Source organism: Ovis aries, chromosome 26 (assembly GCF_016772045.2).
Source record: "Ovis aries strain OAR_USU_Benz2616 breed Rambouillet chromosome 26, ARS-UI_Ramb_v3.0, whole genome shotgun sequence".
NCBI lineage: Eukaryota > Metazoa > Chordata > Mammalia > Artiodactyla > Bovidae > Ovis > Ovis aries.
The window spans coordinates 25879588-25904095 of record NC_056079.1 but is presented as its reverse complement, the minus strand read 5'-3'; the positions used below and the strand labels follow the sequence as shown (position 1 = coordinate 25904095).

The window sequence follows — 24508 nt, the reverse complement described above, 5'->3', positions numbered from 1 at the left end:
ATACAACAGAAATCCATTTTTAATGAAATAAATGGAGCTGTCTTTCTCCAGTGGTTCTTGTATCTGGAGATAATATTTATTAATAGAGTGAAATCAGGTTTGACATCAATTTCTGGTCTTATTTTGAGATTTTGTAGTGCTGAAAAATAAAAATGTTGATATAAATATGTTCATTCCAATAGAAATTTTGTGGTAGAAAACCTTCCAAATTGTGTGCCAAAAATCACACGGTGACTTATCATCAAGCATTTCCAGTTGACAGTTCTATTAATATTAGGTCCTCCTTCAGTTTTGTTGAATGCAGAAGAATGGGAATCACCTAATTAGCCAAAGAATTTGTTATCTTGTCTTCAACCATTTTTTCAGTTCTACGATGTATGTCAAAAAAGTTTTACTAAGACTCAGTAAAATAAGTGATTATATCAGTTTCCTCCTCTGTTTAGGCACTTTTGTTAATCTCATATATTCAGAAGCAGTTGAAAAATAAAAATATTAGTTTCAACAGTTTTGCCAATGCAATTTTTAATGAAATATTTTTATGTTTATAAATATACCTTTGCCAAAGCTGTCATGTTAAGGTTTAGCATATTCAATTTATGGAAATTTTTTCTTGGTTAACAAAACTAGTTTCCACTGTCGGGCCAACTGTATATATCAAACTTATTTTTTATCACTAAATATCTTTTACTGTTGTTTTGTTCAGTTGCTCAGTCACCCAACACTTTGTGACCCCATGGGCTGTAGCACGCCAGGCTTACCTGTCCTTGACTGTCTCGCAGAGTTTACTCAAACTCATATCCATTGAGTCAGTGATGCCATCCAAGGATTTCATCCTCTGTCATCCCCTTCTCCTCTTGACTTTGTCTTTACTAGCGTCAAGGTTTCTCCAATGAGTCGGCTGTTTGCATCAGGTGGCCAAAGTAGTAGAGCTTCAGCTTCAGCATTTGCCCTTCCAATGAATATTTGGTATTGATTTCCTTTAGAATTGACTGGTTTGATCTTGCCGTCCAAGGAACTCTCAAGAGTCTTCTCCAGTGCCACAGTTCGAAAGCATTGGTTCTTTGGTGCTCAGCCTTCTTGATGGTCCAACTCTCATATCTCTACATGCCTACTGGAAAAACCATAGCTTCGACAACTTTGACTCTGTGTACCTTTGTCGACAAATCACTGCGGACAAGGACTGCAGCTATGAAATTAAATGCACCTTTAATCCATTGTCTAGGTTTGTCATAGCTTTTTTCCAAGGAGCAAGCGTCTTTTAATTTCATGGCTGCAGTCACCATCTGCAGTGATTTTGAAGCCTAAGAAAATAAAGGCTGCCACTGTTTCCATTTTTCCCCCATCTGTTGGCCATGAAGTGATGGGACTGGATGCTATGATCTTACTTTTTTGAATGTTGAGTTTTAAGCCAGGTTTTTCACTCTCTTCTTTCACCTTCATCAAGAGGCCCTTTAGTTCCTCTTCACTTCCTTCCATAAGGATGGTGTCGTCTGCTTATCTGAGGTTATTGATATTTCTCCCAGCAATCTTGATTCCAGCTTGTGCTCCATCCAGCCCAGCATTTTGCATGATGTACACAGCATATAAGTTAAATAAACAGGGTGACAATATACAGCCTTGACATGCTCCTTTCCCAATTTGGAACCAGTCTGTTCCATGTCTGGTTCTAGCTGTTGTTTCTTGACCTGCATACAGATTTCTCAGGAGGCAGGTCAGGTAGTCTGGTATTCCCATCTCTTGAAGAATTTTCCACAGTTTGTTGTATCCACACAGACAAATGCTTTAGCATAGTTAATGAAGCAGAAGTAGATGTTTTTCTGAACTCTTGCTTTTTCTGTGATCCAGCAGATGCTGGCAATTTGATCTCTGGTTCTTCTGCCTTTTCTAAATCTAGCTTATATATCTGGAAGTTCTTAGTTCACGTACTGTTGAAGTCTAGCTTGGACAGTTTTGAACATTACTTTGCTAGCATGTGAAATGAACACAATTGTGTGATAGTTTGAACATTCTTTAGCATTGCTCTTCTTTGGAATTGGAATTAAAACTGACCTTTTCCAGTTCTGTGGCCACTGCTTTCCAAATTTGCTGGCATATTGAGTGCAGTAGTTTAACAGCACCATCTTTTAGGATTTGAAATAGCTCAGCTGGAATTCCATCACCTCCAGTAGCTTTGTTCATAGCAATGCTTCCTAAGGTCCACTTGACTTCACATTCCAGGATGTCTGGCTCCAGGTGAGTGACCACACCTTCGCGGTTATCCGGGTCATTAAGTCCTTTTTTGTACAGTTCTTCTGTGTATTCTTACTATCTTAATATCTTTTGCTTCTGTTAGGTCCATACCGTTTCTGTCCTTTATTGTGCCCATCTTTGCGTGAAATGTTCCCTTGGTATCTCTGATTTTCTTGAAGAGATCTCTAGTTTTTCCCATTCTATTGTTTTCCTCTATTTCTTTGCATTGATCGCTGAGGAAGGCTTTCTTATCTCTCCTTGCTATTCTTTGGAACTCTGGATTCGAATGGGTATAACTTTCCTTTTCTCCTTTGCCTTTGACTTCTGTTCATTTTTCAGCTGTTTGTAAGGACTCCTCAGACAGTCTGCCTTTTTGGCCTTTCTTTTTATTGGGGATGCTTTTGATCACTGCCTCCTGTACAATGTGATAGACCTCAGTCCATAGTTCTTCAGGTACTCTATCAGATCTAATCCCTTGAATCTATTTGTCATTTCCATTGTATAATCGTAAGGGATTTGATTTAGTACATACCTGAATGGCTAGTGGTTTTCCCTACTTTCTTGAATTTGAGCCTGAATTTTGCAATGAGGAGCTGATGATCTCAGCCACAGTCAACTCCAGGTATTGTTTTTGCTGACTGTATAGAGCTTCTCCCTCTTTGACTGTAAAGAACATAATCAGTCGGATTTTGGTACTGACCATTTGGTGATGTCCATGTGTAGAGTCATCTCTTGGGTTTTTGCAAAAGGGTGTTTGCTCTGACCAACATGTTCTCTTGACAAAATTCTCTTAGTCTTTGCCCTGCTTCATTTTGTACTCTGAGGCCAAACTTACCTGTTATCCAGGTATCTCTTGACTTCCTACTTTTGCTTTCCAGTTCCCTATGATGCAAAGGACATCTTTTTTTTTTTTTTTGGTGTCAGTTCCAAAAGGTCTTGTAGGTCTTCATGGAATCATTCAACTTCATTTTCTTTGGCATTAGTGGTTGGGGCATAGACTTGGATTACTGTGATATTGAATGGTTTGCCTTGAAACGAAATCATGCTGTCGGTTTTGAGATTGCATCCAAATATTGCATTTCAGACCCTTTCATTGACTATGAGGGCTTCACCATTTCTTCTAAGGGATTCTTGCCCAAGTAGTAGGTATAATGGCCATCTAAATTAAATTCACCCATCCCCATCCATTTTAGTTCATTGATTCCTATAATGTCCATGTTCACTCTTGCCATCTCCTGTTTGACCACAACCAAACCTTGGATATGGACTTAACATTGATTTACCTTGATTCATGGACCTAACATTCCAGTTTCCTATGCAGTGTTGTTCTTTATTGTATCAGAGTTTACTTTAACCACCAGACACATCCACAACTGTGTGTCATTTCCGCTTTGGCTCAGCCTCTTCTTCTCTCTGGAGCTGTTTCTCTGTTCTTCTCCAGCAGCATATTGGTCACCCACTGACGTGGGGGGGTTTCATCTTTCAGTGTCACAGCTTTTTCCCTTTTCATACAGTTCATGGGGTTCTCAAGGCAAGAATACTGAAGTGATTTGCCATTCCCCTCTCCAGTGAACCACGTTTTGTCAGAATCCTCCACCATGCCTTTCAGCTTTCGGCTCGGAGGAGGCAAAGGTGTAACTTTCTTCGGTTGTCCCGAATCCGGGTTCATCTGACACCAGCCGCCTCCACCATGCCGCCTAAGTTCGACCCCAACGAGATCAAAGTCGTGTTCCTGAGGTGTACCGGTGGGGAAGTCGGTGCCACGTCTGCCCTGGCTCCCAAGATCGGCCCTCTGGGTCTGTCTCCAAAAAAGGTCGGTGATGACATTGCCAAGGCAACTGGTGATTGGAAGGGTCTGAGGATTACAGTGAAACTGACCATTCAGACAGACAAGCCCAGATTGAGGTGGTACCTTCTGCTTCTGCCCTGATCATCAAAGCCCTCAAGGAACCACCAAGGGACAGAAAGAAACAGAAAAACATTAAGCACAGTGGAAACATCACTTTTGATGAGATCGTCAACATTGCCTGGCAGATGCGGCATCGGTCTCTAGCTAGAGAACTTTCTGGAACCATTAAAGAGATCCTGGGGACTGCCCAGTCTGTGGGCTGCAGTGTTGATGGCCACCACCCTCATGACATCATAGATGATATAAACAGTGGCGCAGTGGAGTGCCCTGCTAGTTAAGAACTGCAAAGGAAAAAGAAAAAGGACCATTTGACAACCAAAAAAAAAAAAAAGAATTCTCCACCATGACCTGTCCATCTTGGGTGGCCCTATGCGGCATGGCTTATGGTTTCATTAAGTTACACAAAGCTAATCCATGTGATCAGTTTGGCTAGTTTTCTGTGGTTATGGTTTTTATTCTGTCTCCCCTCTAATGGATGAGGATAAGAAGCTTGTGCAAGTTTCCTGATGGAAGGGACTGACTGACTGTGGGGATAACTGGGTTTTGCTCTGGTGGACAAAGCCTTGGTCAGTATATCCTTAATTCAGTTTTCTGCTGATGGGTGGGGCTGTATATCCTCCCTTTAGTTTGGTCTGAGGCCTAATTATGGTAGGGGTAATGGCAGTATTGGCAACCTTTGACCTCTTCCAAAAAGACTTATGCCAGTATGTCAGTGTCCCTGACCCCATGGCAGGCCACTGTCAACCCATGCCTCCTCCAGAGACTCCCAGACACTCACAGCCAAGTCTAGCTCAGTCTCTTGTGGGGTCATTGCTCCTTTCTCCTGGGTCCTGGTGGGTACACCTTTATGTTTGTGCCCACCAAGAGTCTCTGTTTCCCTAGCCCTGTGCAAGTTCTATATCAGGTTCTGCTGACCGTCAAAGTCAGATTCCCTGGAGATTCTCAGTCCAGGATCCCCAGGTTGGGAAGTCTGTTGTGGGACCTAGAACTTTTGCAGCAGTGCGAGAACTCTTTTGGTATACTTATTCTGCAGTTTGTGCATCGCCTTCCTGGCGGCTCTATATTTATAGGGACTAATGGTGACGTCCTCCAGGAGGACTTGGGCCACACTTCACGCCTCCCAGGACTGCTGCTGTCAGAGCCCCTGTCCTCATGGCAGGCCACTGCTGACCCATGCCGGAGACTCTGAAACAATCACAGGCAGGTCTGGCTCAGTCTCTTGTTGGGGTCACTGCTTCTTTCCCTGGTTCTGGTGTGGACAAGGTTTTGTTTGTAACCTCCAAGCATCTCTGGCGGGTATGAGGTATTTGATTTTAAATGTGATTGTGTCCCTCCTGCCATCTTGCTCTGGCTTCTTCTTTGCCCTTGGACGTAGTGTATCTTTGTTTGGTGGGTTACAACATTCTCCTCTTGAAGATTGTGCAGGAGCTAGTTGAGATTTTGGTGTTCTCACAGGAAAAGATGAGCGCCATCTTCTAAGGTCTAATGCTCTTATGATCTTTTACTATTAAGTTTGAATAAACAGATTAATATTTTAAGTAATAATCACTGAGAAATATAGTATGGAATGAATACTAACAGTTTCTACTAAGGTAGTTGAGTTTAAAATTACATACATAAGAAGAATTTGTTCATTTTTATAATTAAAAAAATATGTGGTTTGCTATCATGTTACATTGCATTGTTAAAAATGAAATAATCAAATGTTTATGAAGCAAGGGTGTGTTAAATCATGTTACTTTTTTTCTAAATGTGTGTATTTGTATCTTCTAATCTCTAATATCAGCCTTTAGTTATAAATAAAGGGGGACTGGTTCAGAAATAACTGTAAATTTTAGTTTGGGGTGATTAGAGAAGGATACTTTTGCTGAAAACGAATTGGTTTTATAACTAGCAATGACTTATTTTTTCAATAGGAGGTAGAAATATTAAATATTAAAAAGATGTAATGAGAATTGACTAATTAGAATAAAAATTTTATGGTATAGTTTGATTGAGTAGGTTTTAATTACCACATTGAATAATGCACACCCAAGCTAAAAGAGTTCATATCTGGTTTTTGTCTGTACATTTTATGTAGCGTAATTTAAACATTTTGGTAGTCCCAGAAAATATTTGTTACATTTAAAAGAATCAACCTCCTTTACTGATTTTTCTCCAGTTCTTCAAATGTGCCTTTCCTTCAAGCTAATAAATGTTCAAGGAATGGATTTTGAGAATTACTGAAGAGATTACTTATCTGAAAATACTTGACAAAAGTTTACTTTTATCATTAGAGATTTCTTATCAATGGTTCCTTTCCTTGGAGATTCTCCCCTGAAAGCAATGCGTTGTTGGACAGTATGGCATGAACATGGGGTGTGTGGAGATGGAAGAGACAGAATTATTGAAAGGTTTGGCTCTCAATTGCCCATAAACTGCAATTCATCAGAATTCAGAATTTAGAATGTCCTAGCAAGTCAAGCTGGTTTTAGAAAAGGCAGAGGAACCAGAGATCAAATTGCCAACATCTGCTGGATCATCGAAAAAGCAAGAGAGTTCCAGAAAAACATCTATTTCTGCTTTATTGACTATGCCAAAGCCTTTGACTGTGTGGATCACAAGAAACTGTGGAAAATTCTTCAAGAGATGGGAATACCAGACTACCTGACCTGCCTCTTGAGAAATCTATATGCAGGTCAGGAAGCAACAGAACTGGACATGGAAAAACAGACTGGTTCCAGATAGGAAAAGGAGTACGTCAAGGCTGTGTATTGCCACCCTGCTTATTTAACTTCTGTGCAGAGTACATCACGAGAAACGCTGGGCTGGAAGAAACACAAGCTGGAATCAAGATTGCCGGGAGAAATATCAATATCCTCAGATATGCAGATGACACCACCCTCATGGCAGAAAGTGAAGAGGAACTAAAAAGCCTCTTGATGAAAGTGAAAGAGGAGAGTGAAAAAGTTGGTGTGAAGCTCAACATTCAGAAAATGAAGATCGTGGCATCCGGTCCCATCACTTTATGGGAAATAGATGGGGAAACAGTGTCAGACTTTATTTTTTTGGGCTCCAAAATCACTGCAGATGGTGACTGCAGCCATGAAATTAAAAGACGCTTACTCCTTGGAAGGAAAGTTATGACCAACCTAGATAGCATATTGAAAAGCAGAGACATTACTTTGCCAACAAAGGTCCGTCTAGTCAAGGCTATCGTTTTCCAGTGGTCATGTATGGATGTGAGAGTTGGACTGTGAAGAAAGGTGAGCACCGAAGAATTGATGCTTTTGAACTGTGGTGTTGGAGAAGACTCTTGAGAGTCGCTTGGACTGCAAGGAGATCCAACCAGTCCATTCTGAAGGAGATCAGCCCTGGGATTCTTTGGAGGGAATGATGGTAAAGCTGAAGCTCCAGTACTTTGGCCACCTTATGTGAAGAGTTGACTCATTGGAAAAGACTCTGATGCTGGGAGGGATTGGAGGCAGGAGGAGAAGGGGATGACAGAGGATGAGATGGCTGGATGGCATCACTGCCTTGATGCAAATGAGTTTGAGTGAACTCCAGGAGTTGGTGATGGACAAGGAGGCCTGGCGTGCTGCGATTCATGTGGTCGCAAAGAGCCGGACACGACTGAGCAACTGAACTGAGCAAGGGTCCTATTTTTAACTGTCAGAAAAATATTTAGGATGGGAAGAAACCAGAAGCCCTGACTATAGTGGATAATTTATGATACTTCAATTATCATTTATGAAGGCTTCCCCCAAACAGTGCTTTTTTTTTTTCTGACTTGAGTCCCTGGAGTTTAATTATACTTTCAGGCAACGCATTATAAATTTTGGGTGGAGATGAGAGTTATAACCTTTTTTTGTGTGTGTCCTCTTTTTTTTTTTTTAGTAAAAAGGTAGCTCTCTTTTGAAAGGGAAAGTGTACATATGAATGATGATCTGTAAACTCTTTTTTGAAAAGTCTTCAACTCTGAAGAGCTGATAAAGCCAAGAACTTTGGTGCTGCTGCTGCTAAGTTCCTTCAGTTGTGTCTGACTCTGTGCAACCCCATAGATAGCAGCCCACCAGGCTCCCCTGTCCCTGGGATTCTCCAGGCAAGAACACTGGAGTGGGTTGCAATTTCCTTCTCCAATCCATGAAAGTGAAAAGTGAAAGTGAAGGCGCTCAGTCATGTCCAACTCTTAGCAACCCCATGGACTGCAGCCCACCAGGCTCCTCCGTCTGTGGGATTTTCCAGGCAAGAGTACTGGAGTGGGGTTCCATTGCCTTCTTTGCAAAAACTTAGAAAGTAAAAAAGGCAACACAAAATGCTCCTCATAGTTTATTCATTCACTGATGGAAGAGCTCTCTTTAATTGCTTGATGAGAATTAAGTAGAAATTATAGGGAGAAGGTTCAGTGGACACCATTAGCTCCATATGGGACACTGTTCTAGTTCTCAGATGGCAAGTTAATGGTGCACTTCGCTTTTGATCAAATGATTTTTCTGTTGATCTCACTATATTACCTCTTTAGGTGGTTGTACCTTAGTTATGTAAAACATCATGTTGAAAGCAGTGTGGTTTAGCCTAGCTCAGTGGTTCTCAAAGTGTTGTTCTCCAGCCAGTGGCATCAGCATCTCTCGGGGATTTGTAAGAAGTGCATATTCTTGGGCCCTTTCCTGGGTCTACTGAGCTGAAACTCTGTGGGTGCAGCTCAGCCATCTGGGTTTTCACAAGCCCTTCAGGTGATTCTGATTCACACTGATGGCTGAGAACCACTGGGCTAGCTTCTGTCTGAATTAATTCAGACAATCATATTTGAATTTCAAAACTCTGAAGTTCAGAGAAGTTAAATGACCAACTCATAGACACAGCTTTGGTTGACAGCAAGGTTGGGTCAAGAACCTGGATTTATTTACAGTTTTAAGTGAATTTAAATTATAGACCAGTATCTCAGGTCTATACAGGTGTAAAAATCCTTAAAAAGATAGGAACAATCCAAATCCACTCATATTTAAGAAGTATAATATGTCATGATGAAGTAGAGTTTAAGAATGTTAGAGTTTTTACTATTTGGAAATCAGTCAGTGTGAGTCATATTAACAGAACAAATAAGAAAAATCTTAGGATCATTTTAGATACAGAAAATGCTTCTGATAAAAGCTGACACCCGTTTATGATAAAAACTTTTAACAAGTTAGTAATAGAAGCAGAGTTCCTTAGGAAAACAGAATGGCCTTTCTCAAACTTGTTACTCTGAAAAAAGCCTTGAAATAATTTTTAGGTCTCAGGGAACTCTTATTAAAAAATTGTTATACCTACAGCTCATGTAATTACGTAACTGTAAGTTGTGACTATCATAGCCAATAATAATTGTTCATGTAAATAGAGAATGCGAGTTTCTTTGTATATATTTTACTCTGTTTATTAGCCTACTCTTTTCATGTGTGTGAGGTTCCTCCTCTCCAGAAAGGATACCAACTCTAATGCAAGTCGGTGGTATAGGTAAGCTTCAGTTTTTTCTTTAATTTTAAAAGTTAGTTTGTTTTTGGCTGTGCTGGGTCTTCGTTGCTGCTCGGGCTTTTCTCTAGTTGCAGCTCGGGCTTTTCTCTAGTTGCAGCGAGCGGGGGCTACTCTCTGTGGTGATGCGCAGGCTTCTCGCTGCAGTGACTCTCCTGGGCAGCGTGGGTTCTCGGATGCGAGGGCTCCAGGAGTTGTGGCTCCCAGGCTGCAGAGCACAGGCTCAGTAGTCATGGTGCACGGGCTTAGTTGCTCCACAGCCTGTGGGGCCTCCTCAGATCAGGGATCAAATCCACTGAGCCACCAGGGAAGCTCCTTTATTTATTTATTTTTTTAACCTTACCCAGGTAGGGAGTTTACTTGTTCACAAATGAGCAGACGAACCAGAGAAAGAAAGAGTCCTTCAGCCAGGCATACTTTTTCATTGAAAGGAAGGGAAAATACAGTTTAATTTTTCTCATGTTGTCCTTCTCCATCTACATTTCAGTAACGCTTGAGACTTGCTGACATCCTTCCTCACTCTCAAGCCCAAACAGCAGGATTTCCTTTTGCTACATGATTTTTCCAAAGATTCTGTTTTCTTTTGAAAATCAGAAGCCACTGTAAGTCAGAACATTTTTTTTCTAGAGTCTTGCAGAAACTTGTTCAACTGGTTCATATAATTAAAAAAAAAAAAAGTCTGCAAAGAAAGCTGGCTTCTGCGGTCCTTTTTCATCTTCAGAGCACTCAGTGAAGTATGGTCTCCTATTTTCTTGAAAGCACTTCTGTAACTCACCTGCTTAAATGTTCTTTGAGAGAAATCTGCTAAGCCACTGGATTTCTGTATGCAGCAGATTTCTGTGCCCAAGTGTACTGGTCTTTGTGTAATAAAGCAGACCATTTTTGTACCATTATTTAAGACATTTTTCATTTCATTTCCAAAGGTTTTTGATACTGGTACCTCTCTGAAGAAATCTGTGTTGTGATAACATCATTATTTGTGTGTGTGTGTGTGTGTGTAAGAGAGTGTGTGTGTGTGTGTGTAAGAGAATACCAGCACAGTTCCTCCAAGACAGACCTTTGTTTCCAGATATAAAGACACCACCTAAATGTCCTTCTCTTTGCTTGTTCATGGTGGTTCTTTGCAGTAGCAAAGTTTTTCTTGAAATTCACCATCATTTAAAAACTTTACAGATGTTACTTCATCATATTTATTGGTGAAATCTGTTGGTTTGTCAGCCTAGATAGACAAGCTGTTGTTTCTCAGTTTATTAAATATGCCTCAGCAGCACCATGTGATATGTCATCAGTTCGTTGACTTAAACTGTTTGATACGTTTCAGTTTCTCATAATACGCATTTTACTCACTGTCATTTGATAGGATGGCGTTATTACGGTTCCTGCTAGCAGTGGGATATCCTCTAATCCCCCTTTTCTGGGTAATAAGTTTTACTGTAACGTGCTTCCTGAGCCTTTTCACTCAATGTAACTTTTTAAAATGGAAATTTTACTCTGTTTGGTTTGAGATTTCCAATAGCTATTTAAAATGGTGAGTACCTTGACTTTTCCAGTGCCTGTTACTTCTGCTTAAGTGTCTTTTCAGTTTTGCTGGAACCGTTATAAGTTGTTTGCCGTAGTGGTGAATAATGGACTAGGTCTCTGTGGATGATCAGGCCATGTAAAATGCATTGGTTACTAGCTCTCACTGTAATGGTAGGCTCTTTTGGTATCTCTTGTTGCACTGGTGCAGTGAAATGGCTTAGAAGATTATAGTTCTACAGTAAAGGGTCCATCTGCCAATGCAGAAGACACAGGTGAAATCCCTGGGTTGGGAAGATCCCCTTTAGAAGGAAATGGCAACCCACTCCAGTATTCTTGCCTGGGAAATCCCATGGATAGAGGAGCCTGGTGTGCTGTGGTCCATGGGATCACAAAGGGTCGAACACGACGGAGCGACTAAAGAACAACAGCAGCCTGATTAGGATTGTTCATGGGTTTAGGCTTAGATTCTTCTATCAATCACAGATCTCGCCTTCAGAAATCGTCACAGTGAACTGTTGGACATGTTTATAAAACAGTCTCTAATAAAGGATAAAACAGCGAGTAATACTAACTTTGCAAAAAATGTCTCAAAAAATATGAACAGCTCACAGAATTTTACTTGTATCACTACATGGTCATGTTGCGCAACATTTACAACAGCAGATCAGAAGGAGGCAGTTGAGTCTCAGTATGGAAGATTCCTTGTTTAGAATTTCCCCCAAATTTCCTGTTAGACAAGCAGAACTGCTTTTTTGCTCCTGTAAGTCATTTTTTAAATCACAGTTTCTTATGGTACACCTAGTGACATCTTATGGATCCTAGATTTCTGTGGAACAATGATGGGGAAACCCTGTAATGGGGGAGCGGTGATGGAAACCTCCATGCATGCTAAGTCTCATCAGTCATGTCCGACTCTTTGCAACCCCATTGGACTGTAGCCCACCAGGCTCCTCTGTCCATGGGATTCTCCAGGCAAGAATACTGGAGTGGGTTGCCATGCCCTTCTCCAGGGGATCTTCCTGACCCAGGGATTGAACCTGTGTCTCCTGCATTGCAGGCAGATTTTTTACCACTGAGCCACTGGGGAAGCCCAGTAAAAACCTCCATACTTACGGTGAAATAGTGCTTTTCCTCAGAAGTCATAAAAAGATAGCTACTTGTCACTTCTATACTATGCTGGAAGTCCTACCCAGTGCAATAAAGCAAGAAAAAAGAAATGGCAAATGTAAAAGTTGTAAAGGAAGAAGTGAAACTGTAGACGTGATTAAGTACATGGGAAAGCCAAGGCAATTTGCCAACCGTTGGAATTAAATATGTTTAATAGGGTTGCTACATACAGAGTCAGTATTGCTAAAATCAGTCTCTACAAAGTAACAAGAAAAAAATTAGTAAAATTACAAAGTGTAGTGCTGGGGTCCAGCCCTGGTGGATCCAGGGAATTAGAAGCGGGGACGGCGTTGGTGTGAGAAAAACTTATTTATTTATTAATATAAGATTAGATTAGGAAGAAATAGTGTAGTAGGAAAATTAAGTGGAGAGAAGAGGCTGATTAACTTGGGTTACGTGGAAAACCAATAAAGTTCCAGACAAGGAGCTTGCACCATCTACGTTAGGCCACCGGCACTCGCTTGAATATCTAAGGGTGCCTTGCCTTAGGCTCCCTTTTGCGCGGGTCTTAACAGCCAGGGCAAGTAAAGTAGACTTGGCGGGCCTCCGCGCCCCAGATGGGAATTCAGCCTGAAATTAAAGAGGAAAAGGAAAAAGAGAGAGAGGGAGACACGGGGAAAACCAGTCCACCGACTGGCTCTCCTTCTATTGTCCTTCAAGGCCTTTTATACTTTTGATTATACATAGAGATCAATGGGTAATACAAAATTATGTAGCGTTAGCAGCCCAGACTCTTCTGTGTATCTTTGTATACAGAAGATCTCAGGTGATTTACATTATCTTCTGGCCAAGAGGCTTGTTAACGCTTTTTGGCTCTCTTCCTTAATGAATGTTAATTTCATTTCCCCTGAAGTGTTTTTCTTTAATCTGCATCTCTTTAAAGCATTAAAGTTACATCTCTATAGAACAAAGGTGCAGTGGGTTGTAAGAAAGAAGGTACTTAACTCAAAGATCTAATGTTGCTAATACCAGGCCTACTACTTGTTTTTCTATATACCAACTATATCTAGAAATAAAGGATATGAAAATTTGGCAGCAAGTATTGGCTCAACAAATGAAACTTTTAATCAGTCCTAGTCTAATGATTTTGACTCTTCCGAAGCCCCTACATTCCTAGGATGTTTTAAGCTTCCTGTGCCTCCTGCCGTCAGGAGGCCTCAAACAATCATGTGCGCAGCTGTAGGAGTCCTGCAGGCAGGCTAGAAAGCCATCAGAGGGGTTTTTGGATTGAAACACTCTCAAATGCAGAAGACTAAAGCGCTGAATTGACTTTTTCCAAAGAATGTCAGAAGAGTGGAAAAGCAGGCAGATTCTTCTTTTTTTTTTTGGGGGGGGGGGGGGGGGGGGGATGCTCAGGAAATTCCAGGGGGAAAACCTGAGGTCTGGTTAGCCTTGCCATCAGAGCTCTGCCACATGACCTTGTCACGGGTGGAATTCCTCATGCTGGCTCCCGGCAGTGTAGTACACCAAAAATCATCTAATAACCAGGAAGAAATTGAACAAAGATGTGTAATACCCTTCACTGAAAACTGAAGTCTTTAGCTCTATAGTATTGAGTATTCTCTTTAGGTGCTCCCTCATTTTTCTTAGTTCTTGATCTAAGAGCAGGAAATAAAAGTAATTTTAAGTTTCTCAGGTTTATATCTCTTGTTTCCTTTGCTGGTCACTCATATTTTCTTATCTTTTCCCTTGACAGTTTGATAGCTGTGTTTCTTGGCTTCTCTCTTTACATAGTTTCAAAATGGTTAGGCTTTTGTATCTTGAGTATTCCATCTTTGTACTTTTCTAATTTTAAAAGTCCCACTTATTTTAAATATTAAAACGAGTAATAACAGACATGGCTAGTGCTTTCTAAATTTTTTCTTGAGCTGTCTTCATTCTTTCTTGCTTCTGTTTCCAGATTAACTTAGCCTTTTGATAATTTTACATAATATTATAATGGGGGAGAAGTTTTTAATGTGAAGAAAATTAGGAAAATATATGAAATTTGATAATTAGTGACAATGAAGAGTATGGAATAATTACTTTGAAGGACTTGATTTGGCTGTCTTTAGACAAGTAAAATTACCCTAAACTCCCTAATTCCTTCTCCTTTAGGCTAGGCTTTTCCAGGTTCATATGTCCAAAATACGTACAAATATATTACATATGTCCAAAGTAAGCAAAGTACCAGTGCAAAATGCACTGATCTCCACCTGATTTATGTATTTATGGCTGTGCTGGGTCTTTGTTGCTGTGCATGCGCTTCCTCTAGTTGCAGTGAGTGGGGGCTGCTCACTAGCTGAGGTGCGAGGGTTTCTTGTTGAGGTGACTTCTCTTGTTGCAGAGTACAGGCTGTAGGTGCACGGGTGCAGTAGTTGTGGTACACGGGCTTAGTTGTTCTACAGTACGTGGGGTTTTAGTTCCCTGACCAGGGATTCAACCTGTGTCCCCTGCATTGGCAGGCAGATTTTAACTAGTGGACCACCAGGGAAGTCCCAGTCTCCACCTGTTTTTGATTCGCCACCCCCAAATTATATTTTTTCTGGCCTATTCTTTTTATATGTGCTAATGTACTACTGCACAGATAAAGTGTGTATGTTTTAAACTGGCACAGAATTAAGAATTTTTGAAAGTTGAGATTAAAAAAATGAATGTTTTCTTAAAAGCTGTTTTGCTAAGTAAAGCAATATGTCATTCATCATGTCTGAAAATCTTCATTTAGCTTTTTCTGTAAAGTAACTTGTGTCTTAAAAATTAAGTTTAGTGTATTTGGATCCTGGGTTTTAATTTGCATTCATAGCTATAAATACATAGATTTTTAGATCTGCAGGGAAGAAAGTCCTTATCTTGGTTTCTTATTGCTGCTGTAACAAATTACCACCAACTTGGTGGCTTAAAATAACACAAATTCGTTATCTTCCAGTTTTGTAGGTCCAAAGTCCAAAGTCAGTCTCACTGGGCTGTAGCCAGGTGGTTCCTCTGGAGACTGTGAAGAGATCTTCTGTTCTCTTTTCTTTTTCAGCTTCTGGAGACCAGCTGTGTTTCCTGACACATGGCCCCTTCCTTCCATCTCTCCAGCCTCTTATTTCCATTGTCACATCTGCTACTATTCACATTCACTGTGACTTTTCCCAGGACACTTGTGATTACTGTCTATGCAGTAAGCCACAGTAATCTTTGGTCACATCAGTGAAGTCCCTTTTGCCATATATGGTAACACTTCAGGTTGCAAGGGTTTGGACACGGATATCCTTGGGGGAGAGGATGCAGTATTTGGGGGAGGGGATTCTCTAGTGACACAGTCACAGTATTACATTACAAAAATTTTTTGTGTGTTTTTCTTTTTTTTAATATTCTTGTCAACTCATTAGGCATTTTGGTTAGTACATTTCCATCTTTGTGTGTCATTCAATTCATGCAAATATGTCAGAAGGATTTATAATTTTTTATATTTTTGATGTATTGATTTGAAATTCACTGAAGGATTTTGTTAGAAGTGTTTTTAAAAATAAAGGTTAAAAATAAAAAATTTGTAAAATTTTGAAAATAGGCAGGTATGAGTTTTTCTTCTGAAATATTTTAAACTCAAGTCACATACTGATGGAAATATTTCCTAAAGGTTCTTTTTCAATGTGCTCTTCCTTCAGCATAAATTGCTTTCCAAAATAGTTGCTTTGTTACTTTCAAATGTTGTTAAAATGCTAGTTTTACTTTGAAGGAATTGTTAGCAAACTATGAATAACCTCTGTAATCTTAGAAATAGCTAACAAATTTGAAACACTTGCCTTTTTGTAAAACAAATTTGTGACTCAGTTTTAAGTGGATGTTCCTTAATAGGTTAATAAAATCATTATACAGTCTCTATTTTAAAGGTCTTAAAAAAAAAAAGATTCACCGCAGTGCTGGAATCTTACAGCAGATAAACTATAGTGTGCTGCAGAAGGCTGAGAGTGAATGAGTGAGGCCGTGCCCGTCAACCCCCTTGTCATGTGGGATTCCCACTCTTTTCTCAGGCTTCCTCCACGCGCGTCACCATCTGAAATGTGGGTCATCTGACATGAAGCCAGGGGAGTCTTCTGGTGTCAGTTCACATTCAGTATTAGTAAAACATAATTTGTAAGTGGAAATTTTAAATTAAAAAATTTAATAAAGCTCTCAAATGGATCAACCTTCATAGCTCTGGGTTGTGTGCACTTGGCTTTGGAGCCCCCTGTGCTTTGCTGTACTGCAGCTGCTGCTCCTTCCTGTTTCTCTAGTCACCATTCAGAGTTTGTCCACATTCAGCTTTCTCTTTCATTTCCTCTGAATGTCCCTGTGTTTTTGGCAGATAATCAGATACCTAACTTTCATACATGTGCATTTAGCTCTGACCCTATTTTGGGAGCTCTTGAAAGGCAGAAGTGGTTTGCGTTTCATTGTGTGTCTCATTGCAGTACTTTGGCATATGGGAGTTATCATTAAGTGAATGAATTAACAGCGAATGCTGAATAAATGGTTCTTCATGGTATGTGTTCAGTTTTACATATTTTTGTTTCTTGGCCACGCTATGCAACATGTGGTATCTTAGTTTCCTGACCAGGGATCAAACTCATGCCTCTTGCCTTGTAAGCACAGAATCTTAACCAAGGACCACCAGGGAAGTTGCAGGCTTTATATCTTTATATGCTTTCTAAACATACCTTTGAAATACTTTTGTTTTAGTTATATAATGGCCTGACTGAAGCCCGGAGAGACTCAAAAACCTGCCCAACAGTGATGAAGCTTAGGGCCTGGAATATTTCTTTTTAATTTAACTCTTTTTTTTGTTTACATAATATGTCTCTAAATATGAAAAACCGTATGAGAAGGTATAAATGAAGAAGTCTTATTCTTGGCTGTATTTCTACTTATTTTTTCTCCTGGTTTACTTCCTATCAGTTCAGTTTAGTTCAGTTGCTCAGTCGTGTCCGACTCTTTGCAACCCCATGAATCACAGCATGCCAGGCCTCCCTGTCCATCACCAACCCCCAGAGTTCACTCAAACTCACGTCCATCGAGTCAGCGATACCATCCAGCCATCTCATCCTCTGTCATCTCCTCCTGCCCCCAGTCCCTCCCAGCATCAGAGTCTTTTCCAATGAGTCAACTCTTCAGCATGAGGTGGCCAAAGTATTGGAGTTTCACCTTTAACATCAGTCCTTCCAGTGAGCACCCAGGACTGATCTCCTTTAGAATGGACTGATTGGATCTCCTTGCAGTCCAAGGGACTCTCAAGAGTCTTCTCCAACACCACAGTTCAAAAGCATCAATTCTTCGGCACTCAGCTTTCTTCACAGTCCAACTCTCACATCCATACATGACCAGAGGAAAAACCATAGCCTTGACTAGATAGACCTCTGTTGGCAAAGTAATGTCTCTGCTTTTCAATATGCTATCTAGGTTGGTCATAACTTTCCTTCCAAGGAGAAAGCGTCTTTTAATTTCATGGCTGCAGTCACCATCTGCAGTGATTTTGGAGCCCAAAGAAGTAAAGTCTGACACTGTTTCCCATCTATTTCCAATGAAGTGATGGGACCAGATGCCATGATTTTCGTTTTCTGAGTGTTGAGCTTTAAGGCAACTTTTTCACTCTCCTCTTTCACTTTCATCAAGAGGCCGTTAAGTTCCTCTTCACTTTCTGCCATAAGGGTGGTCATCTGCATATCTGAGGTTATTGATGTTTCTCCCAGCAATCTTCATTCCAGCTTGTGCTTCGTCCAGCCCAGCATTTCTCATGATGTACTCTGCATATATAAGTTAAATAAGCAGGGTGACAATATACACCCTTGATGTACTCCTTTTCCTATTTGGAACCAGTCTGTGGTTCTATGTCCAGTTCAAACTGTTGCTTCCTGACCTGCATATAGGTTTCTCAAGAGGCAGGTCAGGTGGTCTGGTATTCCCATCTCTTGAAGAATTTTCCACAGTTCATTGTGATCCACACAGTCAAAGGCTTTGGCATAGTCAATAAAGCAGAAATAGATGTTTTTCTGGAACTCTTTTGCTTTTTCGATGATCCAGCAGATGTTGGCAATTTGATCTCTGGTTCCTCTGCCTTTTCTAAAACCAGCTTGAACATCTGGAAGTTCACGGTTCATGTACTGCTGAAGCCTGGCTTGGAGAATTTTGAGCATTACTTTACTAGCATGTGAGATGAGTGCAATTGTGCGGTAGTTTGAGCATTCTTTGTCATTGCCTTTCTTTGGGATTGGAATGAAAACTGACCTTTCCCAGTCCTGTGGCCACTGCTGAGTTTTCCCAATTTGCTGGCATATTGAGTGCAGCACTCTCACGGCATCATCTTTCAGGATTTGAAATAGCTCAACTGGAATTCCATCACCTCCACTAGCAGCAACTAAATTGTTTATGGTCTCCATAGTTTTGCTTTTTCAGAATGCCATATAGTTAATATGTTGTTTTTCAGTCACTAAGTCATTTCTGACTCTTCGTGACCCTGTGAACTGCACCACGCCAGGCTTCTCTTTCCTTCACTATCTCCCTGAGTTTGCTCATCTCAGGTCTGTTGAGTCAGTGATGCCATGCAACCGTCTCATCTTAGATCACCCCCTTCTCTTACCCTCAATCTTTCCCAGTATCAGAGTCTCTTCCAATGAGTTGGCTGATTGCATCAGGTGGCCAAAGTGTTGGAACTTCAGCTTCAGCATCAATCTTTTGAATGAATCAGTCTTCTTCAGTGAATATTCAGGTTTGGCCCACTTTAGGATTGATTGATCTCCTTGCTGTTCAAGGGACTCTCCAGTCTTCTCCAGCACCACAGTTCGAAAGCATCAGTTCTTGAACCCTTAGCCTTCTTTATAGTCCAACTCTCACATGTGTACGTAACTACTAGAAAAGCCATAGCTTTGACTCTAGGCACCTTTGTGGGCAAAGTGACGTCTCTGCTTTTTAATACGCTATCTAGATTTGTCATAGCTTTTCTTCCAAGGAGCAAGTGTCTTTTAATTTCATGGCTGCAGTCACTGTCCACAGTGAGTTTGGAGCCCAAGAAATGAAGTCTGTCACTGTTTCCACTTTTTCCTCACCTATTTGCCATGAAGTGATGGGATGCCGTGAAGTGATGCCATGACTGTAGTTTTTTGATTGTTGAGTTTTAAGCTAGCCTTTTCATTCTCCTTTTTCACCTTCATCAAGAGGCTCTTTAATTCCTCTTCGCTCTCTACCTTTAGCGTGGTGTCATCTGCATATCTGAGGTTATTGATATTTCTCCTGGCAGTTTTGATTCCAGCTTGTGCTTCATCCAGCCTGGCATTTCCCATGATGTACTCTGCATATATTTTCCATTATAAGTTATTACAAGATATTGACTACAGTTCCCTGTGTTGTATAGTAAAAACCATTGTTGCTTCTTGCATATCTGTTTTTTTTTTTCAGTTAGAAATTGAGCTTTCTATTTATACTAAGTCAAGCAAGTGGAATGAAATGTCATAAATTTTTTAGCTATGCAAAAATTCGTAAGTTTTCTAAATACATGTATTATACATAGTATGTATATATATATATGTATTTGTGCCTGATAAAGAACATCAAAAGAGAAAAAAATGATGAAGAAATTGGAAAACATAAACTGAATTAAACGGGAGCACCGAATATGAGATAGAAAAGTGAAACAACCTAGATAAAAGTAAAAGATCCTCATATAGTTCAATTGTTTTTAAACATGACTGCTCATTAGAAACATATCTGGAGCTCTGGCAAAAAAAAAAAAAAAAAATCCCTGGGCATTTGTATTTTTTCAAAAAATTAATAGCCAGACAAAAAATAAAAGATGATTACAGTTGCAAGCCATACTAGGAACGTGATTAACCTAGCAATATGAAATAATTCGGAGAAGGCAATGGCACCCCACTCCAGTACTCTTGCCTGGAAAATCCCATGGACGGAGGAGCCTGGTAGGCTGCCGTCCATGGGGTTGCTAAGAGTCGGACATGACTGAGCAACTTCCCTTTGACTTTTCACTTTCATGCGTTGGAGGAGGAAATGGCAACCCACTCTAGTATTCTTGCCTGAGAATCCCAGAGATGGGGTAGCCTGGTGGGCTGCCGTCTATGGGGTCGCACAGAATTGGACACGACTGAAGTGACTTAGCAGTAGCAGTATGAAATAATTACATACAACATGGGGGGCCAAGCAGAGTGATGTGCTAAGTGGAAGTGCATACAAGCACATGTTTTCATCTGCTCAGCTGGTCTGTGTCTTTTGGTTGGTGCATTTAATCCATTTACATTTAAAATAATTATTGATGTGTATGATCCTATTACTGTTTTCTTAACTATTTGGGGTTTATTTTCTTTATGTAAAATTTTTCCTTCTCGTTTTCTGTCTAGAGAAGTTCTTTATCATTTGTTGTAAAAGCTGGTTTGGTGGTGCTGAATTCTCTTAGCTTTTGCTTGTCTGAAAAGCCTTTGATTTCTCCATCAAATCTGAGAGTATTGCTGGGTAGAATATTCTTGGTTGTAGGTTCTTTCCTTTCATCACTTTAAATATATCCTGCCATTATTTCTTCTGACTTGTAGAGTTTCTGTTGAGAAATCAGTTGATAGCATGATGGGAGTTCCCTTGTATGTTGTCAATTTTTCCCTTGTTGCTTTTAATAGTTTATCTTTAATTTTTGTCTGCTTGATCACTGTGTGTCTCGGTGTGTTCCTCCTTGAATTTATCCTTCCTACTTCCTGAGTTTATCCTCTCTGCTTCCTGGACTTGTTGATTATTTCCTTTCCCATGTTAGGGAAGTTTTCAGCTATTATATCTTCATAAGTTTTCAGCTGTTATATCTTCATATATTTTCTCAAGTCCTTTCTCTCTTCTCCTTCTGGGAACCCAATAATGTGAATGTTCGTTTGTTTAATGTTGTCCCAAAGGTGTCTTAGGCTGTTTTCATTTCTTTTCATTCTTTTTTTGTATATTCTGTGGCAGTGATTTCCACCATTGTGTCCTCCAGGTCATTTATCCGTGCTTCTGCCTCAGTTTTTCTGCTGTGGATTCCGTCTAGTGTATTATTCACCTCTGTCTGTTCTTTGGTTCCTGCAGATCTTTGGTAAACATTTCTTCCTTCTTCTCAATCTTTGCCTCCATTCTTTTTCCAAGATCCTGAATCATCTTCAGTATCATTATTCTGAATTCTTTTTCTGGAAGATTGCCTATCTCAACTTCATTTAGATGTTTTTCTGAGGTTTTATCTTGTCCCTTCATCTGGGAGTTACCTTTCTACTTTTTCATGATGGTTAACTTTCTGTAATGTGGTTTTGTTTTACTTGCTGTGGGATTGTGCTTCTGCTTGCTTCTTCTGTCTGGCCTCTGATGAAGGAGGCTAAGAGGCTTGTGTAAGCTTCCTGATGCTAGGGATTGGTGGCGGGAAAAAAATGGGTCTTGGTCTGGTGGGCAGGGCCTTGCTGACTAAAGTCAGTCAGTCAGTTCAGTCAGTCAGTTCAGTCACTCAGTCATGTCTGATTCTTTGCGACCCCATGGTCTGCAGCATGCCAGGCCTTCCTGTCCATCACCAACTCGTGGAGTTTACTCAAACTCATGCCCATTGAGTTGGTGATGCCATCCAACCATCTCATCCTCTGTCATCCCCTTCTCCTCCCGCCTTCGATCTTTCTTAGCATCAAGGTCTTTTCCAGTGAGTCAGCTCTTCGCGTCAGGTGGCCAAAGTATTGGAGTTTCAGATTCAGCATCAGTCCTTCCAATGAATATTCAGGACTGATTTCCTTCAGGATGGACTGGTTTGATCTCCTTACAGTCCAGGGGCCTCTCAAGAGTCTTCTCCAACACCACAGTTTAAAAGCATCAATTCTTTGGTGTTCAGCTTTCTTTATAGTCCAACTCTCGCATCCATATATGACTACTGGAAAAACCATAGCCTTGACTAGACGGACCTTTGTTGGCAAAGTAATATCTCTGATTTTTATATGCTGTCTAGGTTGGTCATAATTTTTCTTCCAAGGAGTAAGTGTCTTTTTATTTCATGGCTGCAGTCACCATCTTCAGTGCTGAGTAAAGCTTTACTCCAATTGTCTGCTGATGGGGGTAGGGTTGCACTCCCTCCCTGGTAGTTGTTTGGCCTGAGGTGACCCAGCCGTGGGGTCTGTGAGCTCTATGGTCCAGTTAAGTGTGACCTCCAAGAGAGTTTACACCAAAGGGGACCTTCCCAGACAGCTGTTGCCAGTTCCCCTGTCCCTGTGGTGAGCCGCTGCTGACTCAGGCCTCCACAGGAGACTCTCCAGCATGAGCAGGTAGGTTTGGTTCAGTTTCTTGTGGAGTCACTGCTCCTTTCCTCTGAATCTTGGTGTACGCAAAGTTTTGTTTGTGTCTTTCAAGACTGGAGTCTGCTTCCCCTAGTCCTGTGAAAGTCTTAGAATCAAATCCTGCTGACTTTCAAGGTCAGATTCCCTGGGGATTCTCAGTCCCTTTGTTGGGTCCCCAGGCTGGGAATCCTGATGTGGGGCTTCAAACCTTCACTACAGTGGGAGAACTTCTTTGCTATTATTGTTCTCCAGTTTGTGGGTCACCCACCTGGTGAGTGTGGGATTTGATTTTATCCTGATTGTGCCCCTCCTACCGTCTCACTGTGGCTTCTTTGCCTTTGGACATGGGGTATCTTTTTTTGGTAGTTTCCAGAATCCTCCTGTTAATGGCTGTTGAACAGCTAGTTTTGATTTTGGTGTTCTTGCAGCAGATGAGCACACGTCCTTCTACTGTGCCATCTTGAGCTGGAAGTCCTCCATTCCCAATTTTGTTCCATGTTCAGTTGTAACTGTTGCTTGTTGACCTGCCTACAGGTTTCTTAGGTAAGGTGGTCTGGTATTCCCATCTCTTTTAGAAATTTCCACAGTTTGTTGTGATTCGCACAGTCAAAAGCTTTAGCATAGTCGATAAGCAGAAGTAGATGTTTTTGGAATTCCCTTGCTTTTTCCATGATCCAACAGATGTTGGCAGTTTGAGCTCTGGTTTCTCTGCATTTTCTAAATCCAGCTTGTACATCTGGGAGTTCTTCGTACATGTACTGTTGAAGCCTAGCATGAAAGATTTTGAGCATTACCTTGCTAGCATGTGAATGAGCACAATTGTGCTGCAGTTTGAACATTCTTTGGCATTGCCTTTCTTCGGGATTAGAATGAAAACTGACCTTTTCCAGTCCTGTGGCCACTGCTGAGTTGTCCAAACTTGCTGACATATTGAGTGTGGCACTTTCACAGCATCATCTTTTAGGATTTGAAATAGCTCAGCTGAAATTAAATCACCTCCACAAATTATATCACCTCCACTAGTTTTGTTTGTCAAAATACTTCCTAAGGTGCGCTTGACTTCACATTCCAGAATGTCTGGCTCTAGGTGAGTAATCACACCATTGTGGTTTTCTGTGTCATTAAGACCTTTTTTATACAGTTCATGATGTACTCTGCACATAACCATTTGCATTTCCACCAGCAAAGAAGGAGAGTCCTGTTCTCCACATCCTCACCAGCATTTGGTCTCAACATATTTTTCTTAATAGTTTGTATTGGACATCTTTGCAGATCAGCACATTGCGAACACCTGTATTTTCTTTTTTAACATCTGTATAGTAGCATTGATATGCTGTAATTTAATCAGTCCTCTGTTGATGGGCCCTTGTTGTTCAGACACTCAGGTGTGCCCAACTCTTTGCGACCCCATGGACTGCAGCACGCCGGGCTTCCCTCTCCTTCACTATCTCCTGAGGTTTGCTCAGACTCAGGTCCATTGATGGCTACTTGAGTTGTTTCTAATATTTTCCTTTTAAAAGGAGGCTGCAGGTAACTTTTCTGCTTTTCTATGTTGTAGTTCTTCTAGGGTGAATGCTCAGAATTGGATTTGCTAGATTAAGGGTTTCAGTGCATTTCTGTTGCCAAATTCCCTTCCAAGGAATCATATCAATTTGCATTGTTTACCATCGGTGTGTTAGAGGGCCTGTTTCCTTATAGCCTTACCAATTGAGTTGTCAAATAAGGATTTTTGCCAGTGTAATAGATGAGAAATATCTTAGTGGAAGTTGAGTATCTTTTCCTCCATTGATGGTCATTAGCGTTTCTTTTTTTGTGATTTGTATGTTCCTGTTTTGGGGTCCTTTTCTTGTTAGCTTTTTGGAACTGTTCAAATGTTAGGAAGGTTAACTTTTTGTGATAAGAATTACAAATATTTTTTCTCATTTTATTG

At 40.7% G+C, this 24508-nt stretch overlaps 1 protein-coding gene and 1 pseudogene across 5 annotated transcripts in view; both read left to right on the top strand.

Moving 5' to 3' along the window:
- Window positions 1-24508, top strand: part of GTF2E2 (general transcription factor IIE subunit 2) — a 98259-nt gene that overhangs the window by 25346 nt on the left and 48405 nt on the right. The gene's annotated exons all lie outside the window — the stretch shown is intronic.
- On the top strand, window positions 3840-12363 carry LOC101105551 (large ribosomal subunit protein uL11-like; annotated as a pseudogene).